This window comes from Arvicanthis niloticus, chromosome 2 (assembly GCF_011762505.2).
Source record: "Arvicanthis niloticus isolate mArvNil1 chromosome 2, mArvNil1.pat.X, whole genome shotgun sequence".
Classification (NCBI taxonomy): domain Eukaryota; kingdom Metazoa; phylum Chordata; class Mammalia; order Rodentia; family Muridae; genus Arvicanthis; species Arvicanthis niloticus.
Genome location: NC_047659.1, coordinates 78,551,857 through 78,569,264, shown reverse-complemented (window position 1 = coordinate 78,569,264; position 17,408 = coordinate 78,551,857). Strand labels below are relative to the sequence as shown.

General features: G+C 35.5%; 1 long non-coding RNA gene across 2 annotated transcripts in view; it reads right to left on the bottom strand.

The window, feature by feature from the left end:
* The window catches only part of LOC143433732 (uncharacterized), a 94,686-nt gene that overhangs the window by 3,152 nt on the left and 74,126 nt on the right, over positions 1–17,408 (bottom strand). Inside the window, exon 3 of one of the 2 annotated variants that reach the window (XR_013108728.1) lies at positions 12,888–12,980. The exons of the other annotated variant lie outside the window; for it this stretch is intronic. This is a non-coding gene — a long non-coding RNA (uncharacterized LOC143433732). The remainder of the gene's footprint in view (positions 1–12,887; positions 12,981–17,408) is intronic. 2 annotated transcript variants of the gene reach the window in all.

The window sequence follows — 17,408 nt, the reverse complement described above, 5'->3', positions numbered from 1 at the left end:
CGGCTTAGAATAGGGAAGAAAACTCATCCATAAATGAAGAATAACAACACTATCCTTGGCATACTGAGAACTAAATGACATTTATCAATAAACAGCAACTATCACAACTCCCAACCTGAAGTAAGCATTATGCCAATGATCATTTTTAATACACACACACACACACACACACACACACACACACACACACACACACACAAACTTGCATGATCATTTAAACAAATAAAAATCTAAAAAATACAGGATGACTGCATGAAAGAAAATGTGTCAGTTGCCTGACATACTTGTCTTAACATAATAAATTCCTTTCCATCCATTTTTTTGCTAATGTCATTATTTTGGTTTTTTTTTTTTTTTTTCAGCAAACTAAAAGTTCTATGGAGCACATTTTCTTTTCTCCATTCATCTGTTAGTGGACATCTAGGCAAGTGTGACTTCTTAGCTGTGATGAAAATGTGGAAATAAGTATCTGTGCCCTTTGAGAGCCTGTCCAGAACCAGGATAGCTAGATTCTACAGCAGTTTTATGTTTAGTTTATGAGAAGCCTCCCTAATGTTACCATAGTAGCTGGACTAGTTTCTATACCCACTCATGGTAAATACGAATCCTCCTCCCTCCATTTCCTTTCCAGTATATATTACCACTGCTTTCTTAATGGGAGCCATCCAGACTGGGGTGAGATATTGTAATTTGTATTTCCACAACAACTAAGAATGTTGAAAACTGGTTTAAAATATTTATTAACCATTAATCGTTTGTCTTTTGGAAATATATTTCAATTCCTTCAGGTATCTACTTATGGAAAAAATTTATTTTTCAGTAGTTTATGTATTCTGTATATATTATGTATTCTGAGATTAGTGAACGTTTTCTGCCACTCTGCCAACTATTTCTTGGTGACAGTTTCTTCCCACTGCAGAAGCCTTTTCATATCATGTGATTCTATTCGTCAGTTGGTTGACTTGTTTCCTGTGTCACTGGAGTCCTTCCCAGAAAGTTCTTGACTCTGCCTATATCTTAAAATATTTTCTTTTTTGTACATTGGTATATTCTTCTTGTTGTTGCATTTTCTGTTTTTAACATTTTAACATGTTCTTGATCTATCTTTCTTTACCATGTTTTCTTTACTATGTTTACCCCAGTATGATAAATAAAATTTCTGTTCACTACATAATTCTACATCTCGCCTAAATGTCTTCAAATAAAATGAAGTCCGGCAACATAAACCCTCCACCCAATGCAATCACGGTCACAGCACTATAAGAACAGAACACGTTTTGGATGTTATTATTAAGAACCAAATGTCAATACAGAATTCATGTTGCCAGTCCCCCAAAAAATTTGATTGGTAGAGCTGCTTATGAAATATATGAACATAAAATAATATCCTATGCAATAGTCAATACTGATATAAATCAACTGTCATACAAAGGTGATTTTTAGCTCATGTTAGAAGCATCACTTATGAAAGTGTTTAAAATTATTAAATATTTTGTATATTATGTTCATAGAACAACAACAAAAAAGAGTATCCTTAGAAGTTAATCTCTTAATAACGCTCGGCTGGCAATATAGTATCTCACCCAGCCTACTTCAATTCTCCAAAAAAGCTTGTAATTTCTATCTCTTCTTCAGAGAGTTCAAAGAATTTATTCTAAACAAGTTTATAATCATAATCACGTGATTTAAATATTTATTTTTCTACTCTCCCTAATAACTCAGTGTGTGTCTATGTGTGTGACTGTGTGTGCATTTTCACACACAAGTGTGTTTGGCAAAACATAATTGTTTATATATATGTATATATACATACATATATGTATGTATATGTATGTACATATACATATGTATACACCTATATACATATATATGTGTGTGTATATATATATATGAGAGGGAGATCAATTACACTTTACATTATCTAAAAAGTTTACAAGCAGTATATGCATATAAACAAGCTACTTTAAAAAATAATTTGTAAATTTCCACATAGACATATTCAAACTGATGAAAGAAAACAGAAAGCATGTTTATTGAGAATACTTTTTTCAATAAAATGATCCCTCAAAATTGAAGAATACTATATTTACCAGATAAACAGAAAATGAGTGAATTCACTACAGCCAGACCAACTCTACAAGGAACTCTTGAAGAACATTTGAGGAGCCTCACACTAGAGAAGAAAGAGTAAGGCCGGGCATAGTGACATATACCTTTAATTCCAGCATTATGGAAGCAGAGGCAGGGGGAATCTCTGTAAACTTGAGACTAGCCCAGTCTACATAGTGAATTCCAGGATAGCCAGGGTTATGCAGACAGATCCTGTCTTGAAAAAAAGCCAAAGAAAAGATAGAGGGAAAGGGAGGGAGGGAGGAAGGAAGGAAGGAAGGAAGGAAGGAAGGAAGAAGAGAGAGGGAAGGAGGGAGGGAGGGAGGGAGGGAGGGAGGGAGGGAGGGAGTACAGGAAGGAGAGGAAAATAAGTCAATGGATGTCAACTGCCATTATTAAAAACTATAAATATACAAATTCACTAAAGAAGCAGATACAGAAAACAAAATAACTAAAGCAAAAACATGTTAGAAGACTAACATAAAACAAATAATAAAAAGCTTAGGAAATGACAAAAAATGTATAAAGCAAGCAGATTATGAAGAAAATATTAATCAGTACAAATTTATGCTTATTATTAACTTTGCTTGTAAATGTATTAAATTCATCAATAAAAAGGTGGACTGAATGTTTCCCTAATTCCTGATATAGACAGGACTACTCAGACTCTGAATATCTGGATCAAATTTTCCACCTCCCTGAACAGCCCTCAGCACCAGGTCCCTGGACCTTGGGCTCTGGTACACACACTTCCTTAGTTCCCCTAGCTCTAAGCACAAACAGGTAAACAATCCCAAGGCCTTGCACTTCCACTTAACAAAGAAAACCCAAATGTACAAATTCAAGTTCAGAAACAAAAGTAATATCAAAATAAAAGACAAATCTCTTCCACAAAATGCTAATCACATATAATGAACCCCTGTGAGCATGACTTGGAAGATAGTCCTGACAAGGAATTAAATAGAATGATTGTGACTATGTTCAAACAATTGAGAGAAGACATGAATATACTCTGAGAACAAAGGCAGATGAATGAAATAAGGAAGTCAACATAACATATCAAAATAGAATTTAATAAAAAAGAACTATGTAAGAATACCCAAGATAAAATGATGCTGGAAATGAAAACCTCAATAAACCAAATAAAACGCTCAGTGAAAAGCCCCATCAACAGAATGGATCATGTGGAAAAGAGTCTCGTGGCTGGAAGACTAGGTAGAGAGATTGGGCCACTCAGTAAAAGTCAATGGTAAATTTACAACATGCAACCCTATTGCAGAAGACAATGCTTACTTATGTAATCCAATAGGAAGAAGTCAAGCTGGTGCATGACTAGAAACTTCACCCCTACTGACTGGAGTTCATGGTGCTGAAAAGTATTCTGCATGCTGTCAGAGGAGAACGGTTATCATAAATATCACCCAGTTACTAACTCTGCAACCTACAATAGCAACTTGCCTGCGAGAAAGACTGGAGTAGCAGTAGCACAAGTGTTATGGGAATAAACAATAAATGATTTTTATTAGGTTTAAATTCCACTCATTGAGATGGAACATATACCTGACACTGTTAAAGTGGCCAAGAACCTAAGAAGAGATAGGTCATACACCTAGCACAAAACCTAGAAAAAACCCACACAACTCTTCCCCTCCAAAAAACCCACAAAAAACAAAACAAACAAAACAAAAAACGCAGATTGCTATACCCATAGGTTAGAGCATTTTGAAGCCCTCATTAAAGAAGCTCTTTTTGCAATAGATAGTAATTGATACAGAGATCCCACAACTATACAGTGTACAGAGAGTGAAAGAGACCTCAGAGCATCAGTCTTTTTTTGTACTTATATCCTAAATTCTGTCCTCTCCTCTCTCAGTACCCCCCATACCAGAATATTTCTCCCATGCCCTCTCCCCTTTGCCTCTGAGAATGTAGATTCCCCCATCCTGGGTATCCACACCCTGGCACATCAAGTTTGTGCAGGAATAGGCTCATCCTCTATAGAAGAATTGGGGGAACTATTAAAGGCCCTGAAGGGAATAAGAACCCTACAGGAAGACCAACACTGTCAACTAACCTGGACCCCTGGGAGCTCTTAGAGATTGAGCCACCAACATACACAGAGCAAACACAGGCTGGACTGGGGCCCCAGCACATATGTAACACAGGGCTACCATGTCCTGCCTCAGTGGAAGCTTTTTAATCTTCTTTTTAAAATTTGGTTTTAAGTTTGTTTGTTTGTTTGTTTGTTAACTTTTTTTTGAAAGAGAGATAGAACATAGAGTCTGGTTGTTAGGGAGTTGGTAAGAAACTAGGAGAAGTTGGAAGGCCAAAAATATGTAAAACACTATCCATTAAAATTGAAAAAGAAACAAAAATTCTGTGATAAAAACAGACTAAAGGATTATGACCACTAAGCCACTTCTACAGAGACTAGTTGAAGGAATATTTCAATGTGAAGAGAAGGAAGACCAAATGTGAGAGGCCAAAAAGAATAGGAGAATAGAATCAAAAGGAGTCCAATAAAATATTACACAATCAGTAAAATGACAAGAATTAATGTGCACCATTTAATAATACCTCGAATCCTAGTGGTCTCAATTCCACAATAAAATGATACAGACTGTATTAGAAAACATGACCAACCCAACATTCTTCTGCCTCCAAGAAGCATACCTTAATATCAACAATAGATACCGTGAGATAAAAGGAATACAAAAGTATTCCAAGTCAATGGAACCAGGAAACAAACAGGTTCAGCTATAAAACTTACAGAAAATATATAAGCTTAAAAATCTAAAAATAGTCTCTTTAAAAACTAAACAATAATCTACTGAATGGTAATTGAGCCACTGAAGGAACAAGGAAGGAAATTTGAAAAATCAGAATTAGAAGAAAGTTTAAGATAAAAGACTGGTTAAATATAGAAAAAATATACAAGAAAGTTCACTGATAAAAATAGATATATATGAAGAATGAGGAGTTGAAAAAAGTTACATCACAAACAATAATTTGCCTTGGTCAAATGACATGTGAGAAGTATCAAGTGGCAATTTGTGTGTCAATGTGTACATTTGTAGATGTGTATGTGAGTCTGTGTGTGTGTGTATGTGTGTGTGTGTGTACATGTGCCTTTTTCTGAAAATGTAGATGCGTGAGTGAATCTATGTGAATGCCAAACAAGAGTTCACCTTTAAGTGTCATTCCTCAAAAGCCATCAGTCTTATTCTTGAGATAGAGACTCTCATTGTCAACTGAGACTCACTAGGCTACACTGGCTGGTCACAGAGCCCTAAGGATCCTTGTGCCTTTACCAACCTAGCACTTGGATTATAGTCATGTGCCACCATGCATGGCTTTTTAATGTGTCTGATAGGCAACAACCCAGGTCCTTCTGCTCACAAGTCAAGAATTTCATCTACTGAGGTTTTTTCCCCAACATTGCAAAACTTTATTTTTTTTTAAAAGTTGGAGGAGTCTAGTACCTTAATTCAAAACATACCACAAAGCTACAGTTACTAAAACAACATGGTATAGGAATAAAACCAGACACAGACTAATGGAAAAGATAGAGATTGATCACAGATTAATCACAAATAACTAATCTATGCTTATGCAGTCAACTGATTTCTGGCATATATTCATTGACTAAGTGAGGATGTGTGTTTTCATATAAGTATGTAATACCCTTTGAACTAATTTTTTCTTATGCCTCTCCCCTTTCCTTTATCATTCACCATTATTCTCTTTTGCTGTACATAAATACACACACACATACGGCAGCATATAGATGCATATATATCCATTTATATGTGTGTGTATGTGTGTGTATATAATCTGATCAATCTAGCATCTACAAATAAAACATGCAGTGTTTGCCTTTGTTAAAATGACTTGATTAATTTAATAACAATAGCTAACTTTCTATTTTTGTGATAAAATACTGAAACAACTTGGGGAGGAAAAGGTTTATTTTTTTTCTTACATTTCTCAGGTAACAGCCCATCATAGAGGGAAGTCAAGGCAGGAATTCAAGACAGGTACCTGGAGGCAGGAACTGAAGCAGAGGCCATGGACTGCTTACTGGCTTGTTCAGATAGAGTTTTTATATAATCCAAGACCAACTGTTCCAGAGTAATACTACTGTGGGCTGGGCCTTCACACATAAACCATTAAACAAAGAAAATGCCCTGACAGAATCACCTACAGACCAATCCTTATAGAAACATTTTATCAGTTTAGCTTCCCTCTTCCCAGATGACCCTAGCTTGTGTCAAGATGACAAAAAACAAACAAACAAAAACAACAATGAAACAAAACTAAGCAGCAGCACACATGCCAATCTTCAGTTGTATTCATTTTCCTGAAAATTACATAATTTTGTTCTTCTTTATAAATAAACAAAATTCCACAGTGTGTGTGTGTGTGTGTGTGTGTGTGTGTGTGTGTGTGTGTGTGATGATTACTTCTGCAATAATCATTGGTGTGAACATTTATTTGTGACATGCTAACTTAAAGTTCTTTGAACAAATTTAGAGTTCTTTGGACTGGCACAACTGGTTCATATCGTAGTTCTATTTTCAGTTGTTTAGGAAGCCTCATATTGATTTCCACAATGATGGACTGGTTTGTATGACCATCAGGAATGTATATGTCTTTCCTTTTCTCTGCATCTTCATCAATATTTGCTTGCTTCTTTTAATGTTTTAAATTGAAATAACAGTGCATCACTTTCTCGAACCTCCCTTTCCCCCTTTATCCTTGCCCACTAATCTCTTCTAAATCTCTCCCATGTCCTCTCTAACTCAAAAGTTGACAAGTTGACAGACTCATTTTTTTTTGATTATTACATGTGTGCACAAATGTGTGTGTGTGTGTGGACCACGCACACTTTGGTCCATGCTGTGAGCAGAAGTAGCAGATGGCACTGCTCATCATCACCCTAAGAGCCTCAGAGTACTTCCACCATCGGTCTTTGCTCCTGCTGCAAATGCCCCAATACTGCAGTAACAGCTCTACCTTCAACCTCTGTCACAGCCTAGGAAAGACATACTGCAGAGGGTCACAAAAAAACTGCAGTTAATATATAAGTAGATAATATATACTATATATGTTGTGTTGATAATTTGATAATATGTAATATATACTTTGTGATAAGTCACTAGAATTTAGACTTGGCCGATATTTCTAAAAATTGATTAATATATCATTTTCTGCTAAATCTTTTCAACCATGTATAACTCATTAGTAATGGACAGTTTCTGTTGGCAGGGAAGATCTGTGCCAATTCCTATGAAGTGTTGATAAGTAAGCCCTCATGTCTAACTAGAGGAACCTGGGTACAAGTTTGATAACCCACATGCATATAAGGCAGCAGAGAGGGCCTGGGAGAGTGATGAGCGGAGCCCCAACAGAGCAAATGAAAAAATTAATAAAAAAAAAAAAAAAAGAAGACATGAAAAGAAAAAAAACAAGGGAAGTAAATCGTTAGGGAAAACCAATAATGGAAGAAAAAATGAAGACAATGATGTTCTTAAACTATGAAATCCAATGGGTGGCTCTTCTAAGGAGGAGCCTTCCTTCTAATATGAATGTGTTGTGTTACACACAGCACAGTTAGCCGTATAAGCTGTGGCCTTTAATAAACTCTAAGTTAGCCAGTGCAAGTCAGCACTTTCGCTTCATCTTGCTGGTGATATTTTATCCTACAGGAGTATTCCCCTCAAAGTAATAGATGACAGCGGCTGACATACAGCCAAACACCAAACAATCCAGGTGGCCTGCTCTTCTGATTCGTTGATGAAATCGAAGTTCAAAAAGCAAAGTCTCTAAACACAAAGGCTCTCTGGAAAGTACAGGAGCTCTCTAAAGCCATTCCCAAGATCATGTGACTTGGGAAGACAGAATTTTGTGTGGCATTTAATGTTTGTATCATATAATGAATCTTTCTGTCAAACCCTGTTCTCATTGGTTTGATGTTCTTCACCACACGGTAAAGCGAGTCACCAGCACAAAACCAGAAGAGAAAGAAGGGAGACTCCCAGACTTTGATTTAGGCTCACTTTATGCATGACCGGTTTTACTGTCACAACCCATACCCTTTAACTGATAAGGGATTCTATGTGACATCAGAAATCAACCAACCATACAACTGCTGATGTCATTTGCTCTCTAAAGAGCCATTGGTTAAAGTCTTAAATTTTTCATTGGGGATAAAGTCTTTGTCCTTTCAAAATGTTTCTTTATTACTGTTTTTTACTGCTTCTATTGGATTATTTGTTAGTAATTGCGGGCCACAATGGCATGGATGATCAGTTGTTTTCTTAATTCAAAACTGAAAATGTATATGTCTGAGCAAAGATTAAATTGTATCATAAACAAAGGGAAAAATTAGTAAAGAACCTTGCCAACGACATTTTGATAATAGTTCCACTCAGTTCTGCTCAAACTTTGCTACTTTACATATTTATATGACCTTTATCTTCAAAGTGCTACGTTTTGTTCTCAGTTATTATGATAACATGTTGCCCTTAAAGAAAACTACACACATGAACTAACTCACACTAAACTTAGGAAAATGATACAATATTATTGAATTATTTTACACAATATGATCTTTTTCAAATCAAAGACATTGCTAAAAGGAGAAAAATGTTCTTAAAAAATTCTTTATCATAAATCTTTTTTTCCCTTGCAAATCCTTTTTTCTCTCTACAAAAGCAAACTGAATGGAGGTAAAAGAAGACAAAACTTGACCTTCTGTGATCCCTGCATTAATGGGTCTGTTCATAATTCAATCTATGTGTGTGTGAGAGCATCCATGTGGAAACATAGAAGCCTGAGAGACATAAAACCTTTCCCTTTAAACATTATCTGACCCTATCGGTCCCATTCACAAAAGAAGGCTTACGCATGCATATAATGAAAAAGCACACCATCTCATTGTGCGGGAGAAAGCCCACTCGTTCCCGCTTCATGCTCCATAGCAATGAAGCACAGAAGGGACACTGGGACAGAATTTGGGAGTGTAGCAAATGAACAGAAGATACCAAACAAAGATTAAATATTCTGGTGAGGAAACAAGCCAAACTTCTGAAATAGGGCAAGTGTGCACATGGCTATACGTGTGTACATGGGATGTATGAACACATCTCTATGATACATGCATGCAATTCTTGAATTTAATTAAGTTCTCAAGATGGCTTATAGCCAGCACAAAATATTAATCTGTTTTTGTATAGATCTTACATATTGAAATTGTCTATTTCTGTGCTACACATTGCTAAATATTGACTGTCCACTACTAGAAACAAATCTGAAGAACTCCTGTTTTTTGCAACGGCTTCAGCCATTGGGTTGAATTCTCTGTGACTTTGAATCCACCCATATTACTAAGAGCTCCAGAGTACTTTGCACAGAACTATCATTTCAAATCATTACGTAGAATAGTTATCTCTATTCTTGCAATATGTTCTTCAAAAAAAAAATACAGGATGGTCTCAAATCAAGGACAGTCTGTCAACCCAACTTTCTAGACAGATGCAGTGTCTCAAACCTGTAATCTCAGTACTTGGAAGACTGAGGCAGAAGGATCGACATGAGCTTACGACCTCCGTGAACTTCATAGCGAGTTCAAAGCCAGTCTGGAAATACATTTTGAGAAAGAAAGGAGGGGAACTAGCAGGATGGTCAAGAAGGTAAAGGCAACTGCTAACAAGCATTGGATCCCCGGGACCTATATAGTGGGAATCAGCAACTCTTCAACTGAATTCCACATGTACACCATGCAGCATCCTTCCCTCACCAAAATACATACATACATACATACATACATACATACATACATACATACATACGAAAGAAAATAATCCAGAAAAGGAACACAGAGATTTGGGTGAATACTTTTTAATTTTCCTAAATCTCTTCATTGTTTTGCTCACAAATATATTGCTTTCTCTCATAGCTTATAAAGAGAATTAATACAAATTGAATCAATAAAAGAAGACCAGATAAATCGAGGGAACTAAAAGAAAGCTAAGTATCTCTGATTTGGTAGCTGAGCTACAGTACAACCTCCAGGAAATCTGACATGTGTGGTACCTCTCTCAGCACTGTGGTGATGACCTTATCTTCACTCTCCTATAACTTGGGAAGATCTACCCTGCTTTTAGTCAGTCCCATGTGGTGGCTTTACAATCTGAGATCCCCATCTACTGATATGGGAAGAGACCACTGAAAATGGAGGCATTTTAAATGTCTTCTCAACTCACCTGTTTGCAGGTGTTGATGGGGACGAGATCCAGGCTCCTGTGTAGCTGTTCTCTACAGAACTCTAATTATAGGAGTAAACTGTGGCGCTGGGGTTGCAGCTCAGTGGTACAGAACTCGCCTACCATTCAAAACACCCAGGGTTCAAGCCACAGCAATATCAAAATAATGAAAGGGGAACTGAGCTGAGAAAATAGGGAAATAAGATTCCCTAAATTTTCTCGCTTCCCTTTTCCATTAAAACTTCACTTCTCTGTGTGTGTGTGTGTGTGTGTGTGTAAACTGCAGTTAAAACTTGAATTCACTTTTGTTAACCTGAACACTGGAGTTCACACATCTAAACCAACTGAATCATTTTACAAACATGTGTTCAATTTAAAAAACAAAAAAACCTGTATTTTTGATTTGCACCTGATATGTAACTAATTAAAGTTTTATAGAAATAACATCGAAGCATTAGTGTTGAATAAATACAAAACAGCTAGTAAGAATGCCAATATGTTCACGTAATTGGGTTTAATGCCTTGTTTGTTCTTTGACTATTTGTGTTTATTGTCTTGCTTGTTCCTTAACTGTTTGTATCTATTGTATTGCTAGACCCTCAACCTAGAACTGACCTTAATACTTGCATGTAATTAAAATGGTATAAAAGCAAAAAGGAGGAGGGGGATGAGATGTGGGTTCTAGGGAGGGGAAATGAGGAAAGGGGATAACATCTGTATTGTAAATAAATAAAATATCCAATAAAAAGCTAAAAAAAAAGTCAATATGTATATGTTGAAAAATATCACAATGAACCCACTACTTTTATAATTAACAGATAAGCTAAACAAAAGAAATACCAAATAAACACAAATATTATCATGCTTCTGAAAAAGATGAGTATTAAATTTCCATTATACTTTATATATCTAAGACAATAATCATTTTCCTTTGCCACTAATTTTAAGTTCCAATGAAATTATAATTTTACATAAAATAGTAAAGGGATGGATCAGCCAGGAAGGCATGTGTCAGGCATCCAGGAAACCTGAGTTTGGATCCACAGTAAAGGCAGTTTTGATAGTGGACATCAACACTGCTTCAGAGAGGTGAGAGATGGAGGAAAGGACACCCAAAAGCTTGTAGGCTAACTGATGTATACAGCAGCAAACCCAGAAACTATGTCACAAACGAAGTAGAAGATGAGGACCTATATACAAGGTTATTCCTCTAACTTCCATACACCTGCCATGGACACGTACACCCACCCCACAGTCACACCTACAACCATGCACATGCATACAATGATTAGAAATATACATCAAAGGGCAAACATAATTATACCCAAGATTACAATCTGTCATTATTTTACATTAAAATCTCTCCAACTGTGATTAAACATATGTAGAGGGGTATTTTTTTTTAATTTATTACTAGCAACTTAATCATTTACCTTATAACTATTAAGTGGAAGAAGCCAAAACCGTAACTTAAATCTATACAGTTATTACTCATTGCATTGTGAAAAATGGTCACATATAATTTTTGCAAAAATATTCCCTACTGAGTATCCAAATCAATGCTTACAATATCATCTTTAATACTGGGAATACATGTCCCAAAAGTAACACATTTTCACCTAAGTGTTGAATTCATGCAGAAAATTTGACATATCTTATTGATTATCTATTATGAAAGATAAAGTTAGAAAAAATGATAAGTCATTAAGATAAAAACAAAATACCAAAACCTTAAACTTTAGATAGATTACTCTGACCAGTGTTCAAATTGGTCAAACTTACATAGAAAGTTTATTTTTTAGACGTATACATTATATTTTTCTTTAAGTTGGTTATAGATTTATTTTTCACAGTAGTATACAGAGACTAGCAAATCCATGCCCACTCCTCAGGAAGATTAAATGCTTTTGCATTCCAGGAAGCGACATGAAAATCATTTTCCTCCTTTGTCTGGCACCAATTTTGTGTTATTATTTCATTTATGGAATACGCTGTCAACTTCCCAGCATGGGCTTTGGAGGGGAGGTTTGATTTAATAGTTCTTCATTACAATATTGCCGGCAGAATCCGATGATTAGCTCTCTCAGGGTTGACATTTGTAAACTACAGCTTTCTTGTGATAGAAGATAACTTAATATTGCTAAATCCTAGAACAAGGATTCTCTCTATAGATGCTGGTTAATACAAATAAGAGTTATCAAAGGTCCAATGACCCTTTACACTTCCTGGTACTGGAATGTTTTAAAACTGAATTTCAAGTAATAGCTTGTAAAATTTAGTGGGAAAACATTCGTGATTTTCGGAAAATCATAATTTGTTTTTTCAGGCATAATTTTTCAGGGTGCACACATCAATAAAATAATTGCCAGTTTGGGACAGCTTTTTTTTCTGTTTTAAGCTTTCAGAATTAACAAGAGTTGATTTACTTTAATACTCAAGATAAATTTTCTGTTAATTTTGAAGATATAATACATTATGAGTTTGATAGTGTTAGCAAAGTAAGTTCCTTACATTTTCTTGTGACTTGTGGTATTCCTGTTTTGTCATTAAAAGAATGGCCTTTTCTGTGATCTTTGCTTCTTTTTCATTCACGATTAAGTTCAACTAAAAGATAACAAAAATAAACCTCTGACAACAGCAATATTTATTCAAACAAAATTAACAAAATATAATTTTTCTTAATTTTGAAGTACTTATGTAAAAACAAGGCTCATTTAGATTAAGTAGAAAGATTTTTTTTTTATTTTTAGAAGTTAAAATACCTATTATACTGAACTTTTAACTTTCTTTAAAATATACAGCTTGGAAAGTCTAATGCTGATGGAATTTCCTAAGTTGCAAAATTGGACATAGATTAAGGCTGTTTACAATATTTTAAAATGAATTTACAATTTAACAACTTTGAAAATTAGGTTGAGCTCTTGTATCAAAAATTTTCATTGTAGGTAAGAGAATAAGGTAGCTGCCATTATGTTGGGATAAGAAGTCAAGGAGTACATCAAAAGTATTCATTCATACACTCCACTGTGCTAAAATGGTTTCCAATATTTTGTAATACTGGATACAGAAGATTGTATAATAACTCAGTGGTTACCTCCAACTGATGCATTTATGTGGTATGGTCAGATCAAGCTCTTCTCCTACTATTTCCAGTCTCTGATTCATTAAGATATGGATGTAGCCCATTTCACATCTTTATGAAAATAAAATACTACTTTCATCGAAGTAGGAAATTAGCTCACACAGTAAGAATCATTCACCAGAGTAGCACCATTAGAAACAAATGGAGCTGGAGTCTGACAAAGAGATATCTCAAGTGGGGTATTTAACAACTTCATTCTCTGAGACAGGGCCTCACTTTGTAGCCCAGGCTGGCCTGAAACTCACAGAGATGCCCCCTGCCTCTTCCTCCTGAGTACTGGAATTAATGGCATGTGCTACCATAACTAGCTTTTTAAAAAATTTCTAAACCCCACCTCCAGTTGGAATATTTAACAACTCTTAAGTGCCAGATCTACACAAATAATGTATAATGACATTTTTTAGGTTTTTGTTTGTGTGTGTGTGTTCATGCTGCTATTATGCATAAATTTTCTCAAGTGTATGCCTAAAAAATCATATTTGGCAACATGAATAGCTAATTCCCTTTGCCTAAAGATTTATACCTCCTATATTAGAGATAAATATTAAGTACGGAAATAACATGTCTTCCTCAGTCTAGCTGTTGAGATATACTTAAAAGTATTCAAGTTGTGCACACTTTGCCCACTGATATATGACACAACTGAGCCCCACAGACATCTAATTGGAAATACAGGAGTGCCCTAAAGGTCTTCTGATTATCCAATGCTGGCCTAAATAAATAGCTGATAAATGTTTCTATAAAGGACTTGTCAATAGTTTAGGTTTTATGGGAAGGGAAAGAGAGTCATCTTTATCAGTCCCTTACAGTATAAAATAGATAAGATATAAACAAATGAGCTGTTTTCATAAGACTTTTTAAATCTTATTAAGATAGTAGGCTGAATTTTACCAGCAAATATTGATTTGCCACGCCTAACCCTGATCTAGACTGAGAATCACTAATTAAACAGGTTATTCTTAATCAACACAAAAGACTATTTTTAGAATTATTCTTCCTAATGACTACCTGTGCCTGTAATAATATACCACAGAAGTATAACTTTATAAAAATGTAAATTTTGTGTCTTTGTACAGAGGAAGTCTGATCTTAAGTCTCACTGATCGTTTCTCAGCAGCTTTCTCATCTCAGGAGATGAGGGGAAAGGAAGACAGAAACCAGAGAGTGTTCCTCAAACTTATCCTTTCCTCTTATTTTTGCAGAGCTGGGAAAAGAAGCAAAAGCCTTTCATGTGCAGGACAAAACTCACCCACTCAGCTATACCAACAGCCCTTGATTGTAGGAGACAGGGTTGTGCCTTGTTCTCCAGGCTGCTCTTAAACTTGTAATCCTTCTCTGTCCATCTCCCAAATTATGGGATTAGATGCATGTGTCCCCATGAACATTGAGTTTATCTATTCTTTAAAATATTGATTTCCAGGTGAAAAAGAAAGAAGGGAGAGGAGGGAGGGGTAAAAGGAGGGAGAGAGAAAACCTTCAGAGCAGTCTGTTTCAAGTAGAACAAAACAAAACCAGGCATGAAGTTCTTTGACACCATGCAGAGAAGTATGCCTCTAATGTGCTTTCCCGGGGCTGTGACATTTGGAACAGCATGAAAGTAACTTCTCAAAAGGCAAGAGCTCCTTCCCTCTCGTAGCACTACAGTTGTGGGGGAAATCACCCCAATTTCAAAATCCAACTTTAAAAAAAAAACACTATACTAATCTATGTATGCAGAGGGTAAATAAGCTAACACTATTTTTAAAAATCATATTGTGGTATCAGAGTGTGTTAGATAAAACATGAGCCTGGGCATTTGGGAGCAGAGAAGCCATTCCTAGAGAAGTAGGTTTTTAGTTTAACCATTTAGAGAAAATTATTTAAAGGGTCACATGAGAAGATGAAATTTCACCTGAGATATTAATATTGTGCAGTACTAACAGCATCTTTCCCTCAGCCCTCAAGAGGTGGTGATCATAGTAGGGTTCCTTCTCTTCTGCCACTTTTGAGCAGATTATACGGTTTCTCATTAAGCAAAAAACAACAATTAAAAAAAATAACCTAGTTGCCACCAATTTGCTGCCTCATCTCAGATATGTAAAATAGTTTATTAATTAAGTTGAAATATCTAGATCTATTTTTTTCTATTAAAGAAGGCAGGAACTTCAAAAGTTGGAAATCAGAAACAATCCTAAAATTTATGTGTAACTGACAATAAAAAAAGCCCTGCCAAATAGAATTAAGGGGAAGCTGTCATTTTGTTCTAAACTTATATCGATCCCTTTAAATATCTAAACAATTTCTCACATAGTCATTGCCCAGGTTAGAAGGTAACAAATTAATATGAATGCACAAGGCAGCATTTCTCCAGGGTTTGTTGCAAAGATCTGAGATAACACATAACAAAACCATGCATTTGTAAACAGGCAAAGCTGGGCTCACTCTGAACTAGCAGAAACTAGAAAAGAAGCATCATGAGACTGGCCAAGAACAGACGGAAAAGAGGAAAAATGTTTAATGGAAATGCTTTAAGGAAAAAGTCTGGTTAGATACATGGAAGAGGAAGACAGGATGAATTAATGAAAGCCATCAAAGGGTTAACATTTTTTTCATAAAGGGCCTGGGGACTTATCTTGATGGGAGAGCACTTGCTTAGCGTGAGTTTGACCCTGGGTGTAATCCCCAGCAATGCAAGAAAATAGAATAAAAAAGAAAGAAAAAAAGAAAAGAAAACAGTTTGTAGAAATACACCTGAGACTATAGAACCCGGAAAAATGTCTTCCGTTGTCATTGGCTTTTCAGAGTATATTGTATTTGAAATGTGAACACCAAGGTTTCAGATCTCATTCTGTACCTGAAGATGTAGTTTAGTGATACAGATTTTGATCCAAAACATGGGATCTATGATTGAAAGCACTGCTAATTTCTGAGAGATGCTTCAAATTGCTGCAAGTTCATGAAGCTCTCCTATTGACACCCTCAAAGGGAAAGCAGGCTCCATACCTGGACAAGTGTAGCCTCAACAGAGGTGATCTTATCTCATACATGTCATTAATAGCTGACTGCCTTTCTGTTGTATGCTTCTTAAGTATTCTGAAGTATGTTTATTAAAATCATAAATATCCTGTAAAAAATTAACATGATAGATAAACATATTTTACAGGAATCTCTCTAAAATTGTCATTCTACAATTAAATTATTAATATTGTTAGAAAAAGCACAATAATTTGAACACCCTGGTATGTTCTGTCTACCTAATTCATGCTGACATTCCAGATAAGTTCTAGCCAAAGGGTGAAAGCCGTTAGTTCAACCAAACTCTCATGGTCCTGGAACTGGGGCTTTCCACATGGCTTTTGTATTTCTAAAGAGTAACCAATGAAAATGGATGGAGTACACAATATGTGTTGTTCAGACTGTTTTTAATGAATCAGCATGCCCCTATAAGAATACTGGATTTATCTAAGGTTTTCATCAGTAAATATTGATCTACTGCTATATTATTTGATCTATAGTTTACGTGTGGATCAATATAGGCAGTACAGTTTAGCATTAACAATAAGATAACAACCCTTCATATATATTGACAAGCTTCCCAAATGGTCTGTTAATATACAAAAGACTGGGACAAATTACTTATTTATATATACAAAACATGGCTATAAAGGACAGCTGCAGGTATTTTTTTTTTTTGAAAAGTGCATTTTAATAAGGTCCCATTCAGTTATAGAACAAATGGGGAAGAAATGGCTTGCACTACAGAGTTTAGCGCAGGAGCCCTCTCCTTTTCTAACCACGAAATCAATCATTTGTCCAGACTGTGGGAGTCAGAGTTAGTTACTGAAAAGACTCCGTATATAAACAAGTCAATAACTCATTGTGTGTTATTGTCGAGCTGAAGAAGTCGGCTT